Here is a 13,191-nt window from a genome sequence, read left to right on the forward strand (position 1 = left end):
AGAACTAAGGTATTTTTCTGATTGGCATATAGTATGGTTTAAAAAGTAAAAAGCTATAGCATTGATTAAATAATGTGAAATTTATTTAAAAATCAGGTAAAAACACCATTACCTTAGGTTTCTAGTCATGATTTATCAATGAAATTGTGCAATGTGATAGCATTAAAAGTAATAGCTACCATTTTAACTTAGAAAAACAAAGACTTTTGACTTTTTATATACCAGGTTCTGTAATAATTATGATAAATGCTTTGTATAAATTTTTTTTTTAATCTCCACAGCAACTCTGATAGGTTGGCATTATCATGTCTGTTTTATCAGAAAAATGAAATTGAGACTCAGAGAGGTTACGTAACATCCTCAAATCAAACAGTTAATAAAGGACGAGGCCATATTTTGATTTCTCGTCTGTGTAATTAACATAACATAAGAAACAATGAAAAGAATTATAAGAAGATATAAGTGAAAAATTGGTGTGGTTTGGGATTAAGAAAGTCACTTCACAGCCAAGGGAAGGAGGCCTTAAAGAAAAGATTGGTATTTTTAACTTCTTATAGTTTAACTTCTTATAGTTTTGTGTCAGGAGGAGCTAAATGAAATTAAAAGACAACTGATAAATTTAAGTGATTAAAGCATGAATGACAGAAAAATGTTTGATATCCTTAATACATATTTATTTTAGTGAGTAATATGTTTTATATCAAATCTATCAGTCGTCTTTTTTTTTTTTTTTTTGTATCTTTAAAGCCTTTCCCAATATTTCGTTTCATTATCTTGCACTGAAACATTCAACTAGCCTGGAAAGCCTGGAATTAATTTGCTGAATGGTGTGAGGTATGGGTCTAGTCAGCTGTCACAACATTGCTTATTAAATCCTTTTATTCTTTGATTGTTATTTCTCATTTATTGAATACTTATATACACCTGTGCCTGTTTCGAACTTTCAGTTTTATTCTATTGGTCTGTGCCAGAAAAATACTATTTTTATTATTGCACTTTATACTTTTAAAAAGTTTTCTTGGTTATTCTCTTAAATTTATTCCTCCAAATGAACTTTACATGAGTTTACCAAGTTCTTTAACGTAGCGGTCCCCAGCCTTTTTGGCACCAGGGACCAGTTTAGTGGAAGACAATTTTCCAATGGACTGTGGGGAGAGGGGGAGGATGATTCAGGCTGTAGGCCGAGTGATGGGGGGCAATGGTTCAGGCGGTAATGCGAGCTATGAGTAGTGATGGGGAGTGGCAGATGAAGCTTTGCAGGCTTGACCGCTGCTCACCTCCTGCTGTGCGGCCCGGTTCCTAACAGGCCTCGGACAGGTACCGGTCCATGGGCCAGGGGTTGGGGACCCCTGCTTTAACCCACCCCCACAAGATGCCAATGGAACCTTGACTGACATTACAGTATGTTTATAAATTAATGTGGGTGTGACATAACTATAATAATAGTTCTCCAGCTGTGTATGTGGTATTGCCTCTTCTTTTATACCTCTTTTTTTATATGGGTCTTAGACATATAGCCTATTAAATTTATTTCTATGAGTTTTTGTTTTAGTTGCTATAAAGAGTGACTTTGCTACCTCCATTAAGATTTTCTGTCATAATCGAAGATGTTAATCTGCTAAAATCTTATCCAAACTGCACCGTAGTATGAAATGTAGACATGCATACTTCTGAAACATAAAACTGTAACAGATTTTATTTTTATTACACAAAGGATTAAATATTTACTTTATACTTTAACTTATTTTATAAATATTCCCTTTACCTTCTGATAACTTAGGACCTATAGGTGAAGCTTGAATTCAGACTGTTGTTCAGGGAAATTAAAAATTATTAACCGTGAATTTTATGCCCATTAAAAAATGTTACTGAAGGTATGCTTGTGATTTTGCGCATACAATTTGAAATAGATATTACTGCCTGCAGTTTACAGAGCCATTTTCTAAATGATTAAAATCTTTCTAACCAAACTACACAGGAGATTTAATTGCAAATTAATGCCTGTGTGGTTCAGAGAATTAATCAAAAACGGAAGGTAGAGCTCCAACAGCCTCCTTTCACCTTGCTGATGATTCATACTTGATGTGCCCTGGAATAAGTCACTTTCCATGCCTCCCTTCACTTATCAATAAAATGGAATTAAGAGTGCTGATACTGTCAAGGGATGTTCTGTTAGTTAGGGATTAACTATTTGCAGATTATCACTTAGCTTTAAATGGTAAAATTTTATTAAAACAAAACAAAACACTATGAGGCCCAAAGAGTTATCTGCTCATAGGTTTTTAAAGTGAAATTTAAAGTGACACAAAGATAAGCTCTCTGATCAGGGAAGCACTTTGTACTTAGATCTACTATTCATTAAAGGAACATCCTTTAGATGTAGAGTGACCATGAAATGTATCGCCCAATCTAGAATTAATCAGCCAGGATGTTAGGCCAAAAGGTATAAACAAGAACTGTCATCAGCACACTGGTGTCATGGGTTCCCTAATTATATGGCAAGAAGGGAAAAAAGGGAGCAACCTACTTCTCCTTTTTCTCATGTGATGTTTACTGACCTAGGTTTTTTGTGTCATATGTGTAGAGCTCAGAAAGTATGGTTTCCATTTATATTTTGTCACCATCCATGATTTTATTTACTTACTCTTAACAGCAAACAGTTATAGAGTGTGTTTTACTTGCTAACACTGTGATAGGATTTCAAGATCAAGCAAGATATTTCCTCTGTCCTCAATGAGCTCACAAAGTTTTAGAGGTCAAGGATCTTAGCATGAATATTGAAATCTGATTTCATTACATGCTGCTGTTGTGACACAGCCACTTTTGTGGTTATAGGGAAAAATGACAGCATCTGTATAGTATGAGACATTCTAAGATGTTATTTTGCTGGTAACATGCACTGAGACTCTATTGGTAGTAATTATGAAGATCTTAAATTTGTGCTTTAGAGAAAGCATTAGTGGAAAAAATGTTTAGCTTAACTTGTAATAAAGAAATACTCGTTTTCCACTAATGGAAAAGAATTTTTAAAGTATCAGTGCCCACTTCTGGTAAGGTTACCGTAAAATAGATACCCTCGTATTGCTGGTGACAGCTATGTGGCAGCAGGTATTGAAAGCCATGGGGTTTTTCCATACACGTTGTCCCAGAATTCTACTTCTTAGAATCTCACCAAAGGAGTAGGAATAGAAGCAGGACTACTAAATGGAAAGTTTTCTGCACAGATGTTCACTTAAGAAATATTTGTGGTAATTAAAATTGGAGATAGGGTGCATGTCTAAAGATATATCTGATGTTCTTTCCTCTGATTAGGCTTCCATGACACCCGTAGTCTGCATCGGAGGCTCATCTGTGTGTTTTCATAGCGCTTTGCTTTCCTCTAATACAGTAGTGTAGTCAAGAGTCAACATAGATCTGTACTCCAGGGTGACTTATTTCATTGTGCCTAGGATTCCTCATTCTGTAAAAGGAAGATGATAGCGGTGCCTGACCTTTCAGGTGGCATAGTGTCTAGCACACAGTAATTGCTGAACAAATGATAACAATTATATTATTATTATTATTATTACAGCACATTTTGTTGGCTTGTAGATATTTCCCCATGAGACTTAGTGCTCATAGGGAAGAGATTCTGTCTTGCCTGGCCTATAAAAACTTTAATAAGTCATTTTTGAAGGAAAAGACAGAAGAGTTTGGTTAAATAAATTGTTGTTCATGTACTCAGTACCAAAGTATGTAACCTTTTTTCTTTAAGGTTGATAAATGAAGACTCTGTAGCAGTGGTTTCTAGCCTTGGTTGCATGTTAGAATCACCTGAACAGTTTTTAAAATACTGATGTCCAGACCCACCTTGAAAGATCCTAATTTTTTTAAAAAAGTAATTTCAAGCTTAGTATACAAAACTTTTTAAAAATAAATGTCTGGGATTAAGTTGCCAACATAATGTCCCATTTTTCTGAGTACTTTAGTGTGTATTTTTAACATACAGGGACATTTTCCTACCTAACCACATCACAAGCATCTAAATTAGGAAATTAATGTTGATACATTACCACTATCGAATCTTCAAACTCCATTCAAGTTTTGCCAGTCAATAACCAATGGATCTTTAGTAGCAAAAGGGTTCAGGTCAGAATCATGCATTGCGTTTAGTTTTGCCCTTACTTTCTTACAATCTAGAGCAGTTCCTCAGATTTTCCTTGACTTTTGTGACCCTGACACCTTTGAAGATAATAAGTAGAGATTCTAATTCAATTGAGTCATTCATTCCTTTGCTCATCAGAAACTTTTCTAGATGGCTTGCACCTACAGTTCAAACAAGATACTGACATATTTATTTTATTGTATGGCATATACTCTTTATGCAAAGTCATTTGTTGGCTTTCCGTTGTCCATGAAAATGTGTGATGCCTTTTTGATGTTGTGACTCCGCATTGTGTCTTCCTCCCCTCTATCCCCTTTAGCATTAGCCCTCCTCTCACCCATGTCACTGATGATACTTCTGAGGGTCAGTTTTACTTTCTTCTTGCTTTCTTTATCTCTCCCAAAGCTTTATTGAAAAAATATATATATTCCTCTGCCTTTCGTTTTTACTTCTGTAGTCTGTTCCCAGGACTGTCTTTCTCTGATTATCTTCAACACTTTACATGTACTGTAATTGAAATTCTCAAAGTTGCCTAATAGGTATGTGGTAGAAAATTCAAGTGTGTTTGAAGTTTGAATTCTGTACACCAAAATGATACATTGGTCATTCACCCAGATTCATCAGTCATTCATCCAGGTATTTACATTTTTTTAAAACTAAAAACAGCACTGGGGACATAGCAATAAACAGGGTATGCGTAGCTCTTGGCTTTACAGAGCTCACCTTCTAGGAGATAATAATCCTAGTAATTGTTTTCTAGAATGATGAAAATACGGGTCTTTCCTCTATTTTTCTTTTCCAAATATTCTATAACTTGGTTATATCACTTCTGTGGTTGTAAAATAAAAATTTAAGAAATATATAAAATATTTAATGGTATGTATGACTAGTCAATCAAAACAAGTCTGAATTTGGATATGTAATTATTTCTGCATTGATTCTCGTTCTGGTACACTCTAGAAAAAAAAGAATCAAGCATTTACCAGAAATAAACATAGGTGTATAGTTTATAAGATGATTGGACAGGCCTGGATTTCTTGGCTGTGGTTAGTGTAGGCCTCTGAACACTAATACTCATAATTTATCTTTAGGTTTAGTTTCTGTGTTGAATGAAGAGTTATGATTTTTACTAGTACATTGTCCAAGAGGGAACAACTTGTACAAGGACAAGAGCAAATAGCTTTCTCTTAGAGATCTAAAAATAGTTTAGTAAGGCAGGGGCTTTGAACTTGACATGGCAAATGACAAGAGATAAGGGTTGAAAAACCAGCAAGGGCCCTGTAAAGTCGTATTAAGACGTCTGAACTTTATCCAGAGGGCAATAGAAACGTTTTACACAGGGGATTAGCACAATCATCCCTATGTTATAGGCGTCACTCTGGCTGCAGTGTGGAGAGCAAATCAAAGCGGGGCTGGGAGGGAGACGGACCAGGGAGAAGCCTATTAAGATAATTCAGGGAAAGATCCTGGTAGTCTGAACGGCTATGACCGTTTGGATAGCCAGAAGCAGGAAGTGTCAAAAGACTTTTAGGGGGGTAGACGTGACAGCCCCAGAGACTGACTGGATGTGAAGGATTAACACATCCAAGGAGAAGGAGACTAGATTAACTCCTATCTCCCAGTGAAGATGGTGGTACAGAGACGACCATCCTTGTGATGCTAAAATTTCTGGAAACCAAAGTGTTTTCATAAGCTTGAGGGCAAAGCCTAACCTGATCCTCCCTCGGTATCCACAGGGGATTGTTTCCAGGATACCAAAATCTGTGGATGCTCAAGTCCCTTATGTCAAATGGCATAGTACAATCCCCCCTTTGTACCCGTGAATGCAGAGCCCACATATATAATTTTTATATAACTCATTTAATGTGACTGTTCACACTGCTGAAGAACTATTAATGTATTAAATAGTGGGGGAACTTCCCAGATTCTTTGTATAACATATCCCAGGATGGTTGTGAGAACTACAGTTATCACCTCTGTGTTCCAGGCTTGAAAAAGGGGAAGAGCAGGGGACAAAAGGTGGAAAATGCCAGCTCAGCCAGCACCCTCCTCCCCACCCACTTTAAAAAGCTTTTCCAGAAGCCCCAGCCAACAACTTCTGCTTATGATTTATTTGCTGGAATTTCGTTCTACAAGCACCCCCTCCTTCAAGGGAAGCTGGTAAATGGAGTTCTGTTAGTTGAGAATCATTAGTACCTCCAGTGAAATCAAGTTTCTGCTAGAACGCAGAAAGGCAGGACGAGCACTGGAGAGGTGACGAGCAGTATCTGCCATAGGAGGTCAACAGGGTAACGGGTATTCAGCCAGGGACCGGCTTTCTGGTAGAGTTGGCCCCTGCCCTTCCCTAGTATGGTCGTTCTCAAGCTCCTCCCCTGATCAGCAGCATCTGCATCACCTGAGAACTCGGTGGGGATGAAATTCTCTGGCCCCACCATAGAGCTATGGACTCAGAAATTCTGGGGCTCGAGCCCAGGAATCTGTATTTTGATTCTGATGCCCCTAATGTTTGAGAACCACTGCCCTAGGGCAGTGGTTCCCAGCTGGTGGCACGCATCAGTATCACCTGTGGAAGTTTTTAAACTACATGAGCCTGGAGCTCCATCATAGAAAGTTCTGGGTTAAGTAGGTCTTGGATGAGCTTCCTGTATCTGTATTTTTTAATGTTGCAGGTGATTTTGATATAGCTAACAATTAAACTACCATTTGGAAACCACTGCCCTTCGGACTTTTTGGAAAAAGTTGGTCATGATTCTGCTTTTGAGGGAAACCTAGACCCTGTGGGCAAGCCAGCAAAGGGATTATTTTGCTTGGAAGATTCAGTGAGAATTGGAAATAGGAACAACCTCTGAAATTTGAGGGGATCTGTAGCCTCTGTCAATGGGTTCAGCTGCAGCCAAGGGTTATTACACTCCCAAGGGAGTCCCAGTCTCTGATTGGGGACATCTTTGGCTTCCCAGGAAGAAGGCAGCCATGACTTGGTTGAGGACCTGGGTTTCTTGGGGAAAGGCTCAATGTTGAGGCTGCCAAAATGCCCCTCCAGGAGTAACTAGAGGCCTGGGGTACATGTGTGTGTACATGTGAGTGTTGATTCATGCTAAGGCTAACAAGGACAGAGGCCCTGGGTCTCTCACAGCTGAAAACAGTTCTCAGATCCTTCACATCTGCACCCGCAAATTAGCTTGGGCATGTGGTTCACAGCTGTGCCAGGAACTAAGTCATGTCTTTCCACCCTGCTGGTTGTGTAAGTGCCTTGAGGGCCTGGACCTCTCATAGATTTTTGTCTCTCTAGCTCCTTCCTTCCATATTGCAGGCTTTTAGTCAATGTCTGTTGAGTCAGTGCAGGGGGGAACTGGGAGAAGGTATCATGAATGGGGTCAGTGCATCTTCATCCCCCTTTCTCTCTTCATATGGCTAAAAAGTCACAGCCTGATGAGGGTGAGCCCTACTTTCAAGGGCCACACCCACTATTCCCTCCACTTACCAGTTGTCAGAAAAGTCTGCTGCTGCCAGCATCTTTTATTGCTGACTGTGTATGCAGGTCAAACCTGATACATGTGCATGTGGAAAGCTGATGGTTTGCATAGAATTTTCTTCCTTCTCAAACATAATATTTCAAAGTCTCTACATTAACCTTAAAAACATCCTGAAAATATAAGAAGCATTAGGCTATCAAATTATAATTCTTTACAGTCCAGTTAGTATTTCATCAGAATTGGTTGTTTTCTTGGATAAAAGCATCTGTAAGGCACAATTTCACGTTCCCTCCTGTATTCTGCCATATGTGGAGCTCATGTTCCTTGCTAGATTACTTCAGTTACTTTCACCCCAGACAGTCCTCACACTATCTCAGTAATAAATGGATCTCCAATATTTCCCTCATTTAGCATAGGTAGGAGTTTAATTTTTTATTCAAGACAGCAGATCTCTATTAATAAAGTGCTGGAATAATTTATCCTAAACAGTCATAATACCTGTTTACTTCATGGAAATTTCTATAGACATTAATACTATAATAACCATGCAATCGTTATAATGACTGAAATGACATTGCACAAAGGGAGTTCACAGGTCCACAGGTCTTTCAGTTCCTCAAATACAGCCTCAGCTCCAACTTTCTTTAGATTGACTGACTTCTCATTCTGAAGACTAATTAGCCTAATCACTTAAGGTCTATATTTAGCATTATTTTTCCCACTTTGAATAGGCACTTATGAAGTCATTCACTGTGGACTCTAGGAAATAAATCTAGATTAATTCCTTTGGAAATATTGATTAATTAATAACTATGGAAAATCCATACAAAATAAATAAGATGAAGAATCACTGGACATTACAGGGGCATTTAAAAATCTCCAGGTATTTTGTCTCAGCACTTTTTCATCTTCCCTACCTAGTTGGAAGGTTGAGTGGTTCTCAAACTTTAGCAGCAGCAGAATCCAGTAGAGCGCTTTTTAAACACACAGATTGCTGGTCTCCACTCCAAAGTTTCTGATTCAGTAGATCTAAATTGCATTTCTAAAGAGTTTCCAGTTAACACTGATGCCATGGGTCCAGAGCCCCACACTTTGAGAACCATTGCCTTAGGCCAAAAGTCACTGCACACGCGTACTCTGTTAGGTCAAGTTGTTGTCTTGGTCAATTGTTCTCAGACATGGAATTTCAAAGACTAGGGACATTTCCAAAACTAAACCAAGCAATGAGCAACAGTAACAAAGCCCACATTGGGGATAGGCATAACAATCAACTTTAAAAAAATTGACCAAATGAGGATATTTAAAATAATTGTTTCTGGGAATTCCCTGGTGGTCCAGTGGTTGGGACTGCACACTTCCATTGCAGGGGGCACAGGTTCCATCCCTGGCCAGGGAACTAAGATCCCATAAGCTGTGTGGCGTGGCCAAAAAAAAAAAAAAAATTGTTTCCCATCATCACTACCATTTTGTTTTGAAAGGACATTTAATTGCCAACATCATTTAATGGCACAATAATGGCCTGTCTCTTCAACTGGATAAATTTAGCTTTACTCAAAGCTCATTTTATTGCTATGACACACCAAGGGCACGATAGTAGAAGCAGTCTGCTACAGGTACAGACAAAATGTGGTTGCATTTTCTGTAGATACTTTTAAAACAATAGTAGAATCCACTAAAAGTTTGTCTGCTTTTTATCTACCCTGTACAGGCAGTTCCAATGTCAGTAAGAAAATACTGTCCCCTCCTCAGAGTGGACTACTCCTGCCAGCCCTTGGTTCATCACTGCTTTAGTGCCCTGATTTCTCCCATTTTGCTAGAGAGCAGTGAAATGTCATCCCGGCCCCATCCCATAGCACCTGCAGAGTGGTGACAGGAGCCACTGGGCTAAGTTACATGTGATTATGGAGCCTTTGGATTCCTTATTTTACTCAAACCCGATATGAAAAACATGTATCATGTTTCTTAGGTCAAAGAGGAATATAATTATTTGAGATTTCTTTAGTACTGAATGATGATTCTATGCATATTAAAGAAAACTGTACAAATTTTAAAAACACATAAAAACAAAAAGCCTTTCTAATTTGTTTGGAGAGGCAGAGTCTTCTTCTAACACTTATACTACGTAGGCTCAAATATGATGATATAGGTGTGAATATAAAAAAAAAATCTTTAAGTATGACTAGCAAAGGGAGAATAATTCAAAGTAGAAAGCCAGAGATTTTTCTTATAACATTGAGTCCTTAAACATCATATGAAGAATTAAAAAATAAATTTCTCTTCTTAATCCATGACTCATTTTTAAGTTAACTGAAACACATGTGCGTACATTTTATTTCATTCATTCACTGATGATAATGTGCGATCATTTGATTAGGTATTATTTTGAGGACACAAGTATTATATAGTCCCAGCCTTTAAGGAGCTGAAGCGTTGATGATATCGTGGTTAGCATAGCTGCCTTCCAAGGAATTGAAATTTTAGCTAGGAAAACAAGATAAATACACATATACAGTTAAATTGTAATATAAAATTAAACATCAGCATGAGAGAATGTGGTCAGGCAGTGAGGGTATGATGAAATGTCAGGAACAGACAGTAAGTATGGTGAGAGTATAATGGAGAGCAGTGTGACTGTGGCTGAAGGGATCAGGGGAATTTCATTAATGAAATTGCACTTGAGAAGGGTCTTGAATAAGGCAGATTTTTATATGCAGCGAGGAAGAGGGAACGGCAGGCTAGTTTTGGGAGAACAATGAGTTACCCAAATCTAGTTAAAGTGGAGGGCTCCTTTAGTAGATTACGGGAGATAAATTTGGAAATGTAAATTAGGGCTAGATTATGGAGGTTTCTGAAGGCTTTTTTTTCTGATGGCAATAATGAACATTAGGATTATGGTGATAAAAATAGTAACTGCAGTTTACTGAGCAATATATACCAGGCACTATGCTAAATGTCTTAACTGCATTACCTAAAAACCTTATTGGGTAGTTTTTATTATCCCCTCTTTACATGTAAGGAGAGTGGTGCTCGCATAGGTGAAATGACTTGGCCCAGCATCACACCACAAATAAGTGGCCGAGAGCTGAAATTTAAACCTGTTTGTCTGAGTCCAGAACCAATACTCTGTCCAGAAAACTGGGTCAGCAATGGCAAAAAGGTTTCAATTCAAGTACCAACCCTTGATTTATTATAAGATTGCAAGACCACAACTAAAGAGAAAAAGATATGCCATCATGGAATACTAACATCTGCCATAAATGGAGGATGGGAGTTTGTTGGTATGTATGACACACAGTGGCTCCTTAGGCTCTACAAAACTGGAAGCAATCAAAGGTTTCTGAATAGGGCAATGACCTGACAAAGTGGAGTTTCCAAAGCTTTAACCAGGCAGCAGAGTTTAAGTGAATAGATAATAAGAGTAATAGAAGCATATGCTTTAATCATCCAGTATAGCAGTCTAAAATATTTATTTATTATTATTTTTTTTAATTGAAGTATAGTTGATTTACAGTGTTGTGTTAGTTTCAGGTGTACAGTACACACACACACATATACATATATATGTTCTTTTTCAGATTATTTTTCCTTATAAGTTATTACAAAATATTGAGTATAGTTCCCTGTGCTATACAGTAAGTCCTTGTTGTTTATTTTGTACATAGTAGTGTGTATATGTTAATCCCAAATTCCTATTTATCCTTCCCCTACTCTTTCCCCTTTGGTAACGGTAAGTTTGTTTTCTATTTTTCTGTGTCTGTGGGTCTATATCTGTTTTGTAAATAAATTCTTTTTTTTTTTTTTTAGATTCCACGTATAAGTGATATCATATGATATTTGTCTTTCTCTGACTGACTTCACTTAGTATGATAATCTCTGGGTCCATCCGTGTTGCTGCAAATGGCATTATTTCATTCTTTCTTATGGCTGAGTAATATTACATTGTGTATATATACCACATCTTCTTTATTCATCTGTTGATGGACATTTAGGTTGCTTCCATGTCTTGGCTATTGTAAATAGTGCTGCAGTGAACATTGAGATGCATGTATCTTTTCAAATTAGAGTTTTCTCCAGATATATGCCCAGGAGTGGGATTGCAGCTCTATGGTAGCTCTATTTTTAGTTTTTTAAGGAACCTCCGTACTGTTCTCCATAGTGGCTGCACCAATTTACATTCCCACCAATAGTGTAAGAAGGTTCCTTTTTTCCTACACCCTCTTCAACATTTATTATTTGTAGACTTTTTCATGTGGCCATTCTGACTGGAGTGAGGTGATACCTTACTCTATTTTTGCTTTGCATTTCTGTAATAATTAGCGATGTTGAGCATTTTTTCATGTGCCTGTTGGCTATCTGTGTGTGTCTTTTTGGAGAAATGTCTGTTTAGATCTTCTGCCCATTTTTTGATTGGGTTGTTTAGTTCTTGTTTTGTTTTGTTTTGTTTTGTTTTGTTTTTTGCAGTATGCGGGCCTCTGTTGTGGCCTCTCCCGTTGCGGAGCACAGGCTCCGGACGCACAGGCTCAGCGGCCATGGCCCACGAGCCCAGCCACTCTGCGGCATGTGGGATCTTCCCGGACCAGGGCATGAACCCGTGTCCCCTGCATCGGCAGGCGGACTCTCAACCACTGCGCCACCAGGGAAGCCCTGTTTTTTTTTTTGATATTGATCGGTATGAGCTTTTTGTGTAATTTGGAAATTAATCCCGTGTCAGTTAGTGGTCTAAAATATTTAGAAATATTCTTCTACTTCAAGTAATCATTTCTGCTTTACAGGGTACAATTCTTTGAATAATATCTGTCTCCTCCACTAAATGCTATGCTTAATGAGAACAGTGACCTTGCATTTTTTTTGTCATTGCTTACTTTCCCAGTGCTTAGGCACTCAGTGCTTTTTTCTTAAATCTAGTAATGTTGAAAGTAATGATAATAATATTAAGCATTCACTTTCTGCCAGGTACCATGCTAAGTGTTCTCAGTACAGTGAGTACATCTGGCGCCAGACTACCTGGGTTTAAATTCAGCTCTGCCACTTACTAGCTGTTTAAGGAAGTTGCTTAAAATCTTGTGGCTCAATTCCCTCACCTTTAAGATGAACATAGTAATACTTATCTCCAAGGGTAGTTACAAGACATAAATTAGTTGATATATGTAAATCAATAAGAATAGGAAGTATTCAATAAATATTATTAGTTAATATTATATTTATCATTATCATAATCTTTACCATTACATTTGGCTATTGGAAAATAAATATATCAGAGTCAACAGGAAGACTATAAGTTTTGTTATGTTGTGCCCATTAAGTGTAAGTACTGTTAGGCTCTTTCACAAACAATATCCCAGTTAAATTAAAACTATAAGAGGGAATTCCCTGGCGGTCCAGTGGTTAGGACTCGGCGCTTTCACTGCCAGAGCCCGGTTCGATCCCTAGTCTGGGAACCAAGATCCTGCAAACCGTGTGGCGGCACAGCCGAAAAAAAAAAGCTAAACCTCTAGGTATAATTCCACTGTCAGAAACCACTTAATTCTATTTTTACCAAATACAAAGCACATACAGATCTGGTTTCAAATAATA

The 13,191-nt window shown here is 37.9% G+C and overlaps 1 protein-coding gene across 2 annotated transcripts in view; it reads left to right on the forward strand.

Annotated features, from left to right (window-relative positions):
- The window catches only part of NME7 (NME/NM23 family member 7), a 261,651-nt gene that overhangs the window by 206,246 nt on the left and 42,214 nt on the right, over positions 1-13,191 (forward strand). The window lies entirely within an intron of this gene.

Source organism: Aethalodelphis obliquidens, unplaced genomic scaffold (genome assembly GCF_003676395.1).
Source record: "Aethalodelphis obliquidens isolate GAN/ISIS:26980383/991018 unplaced genomic scaffold, ASM367639v1 scaffold55, whole genome shotgun sequence".
Classification (NCBI taxonomy): domain Eukaryota; kingdom Metazoa; phylum Chordata; class Mammalia; order Artiodactyla; family Delphinidae; genus Aethalodelphis; species Aethalodelphis obliquidens.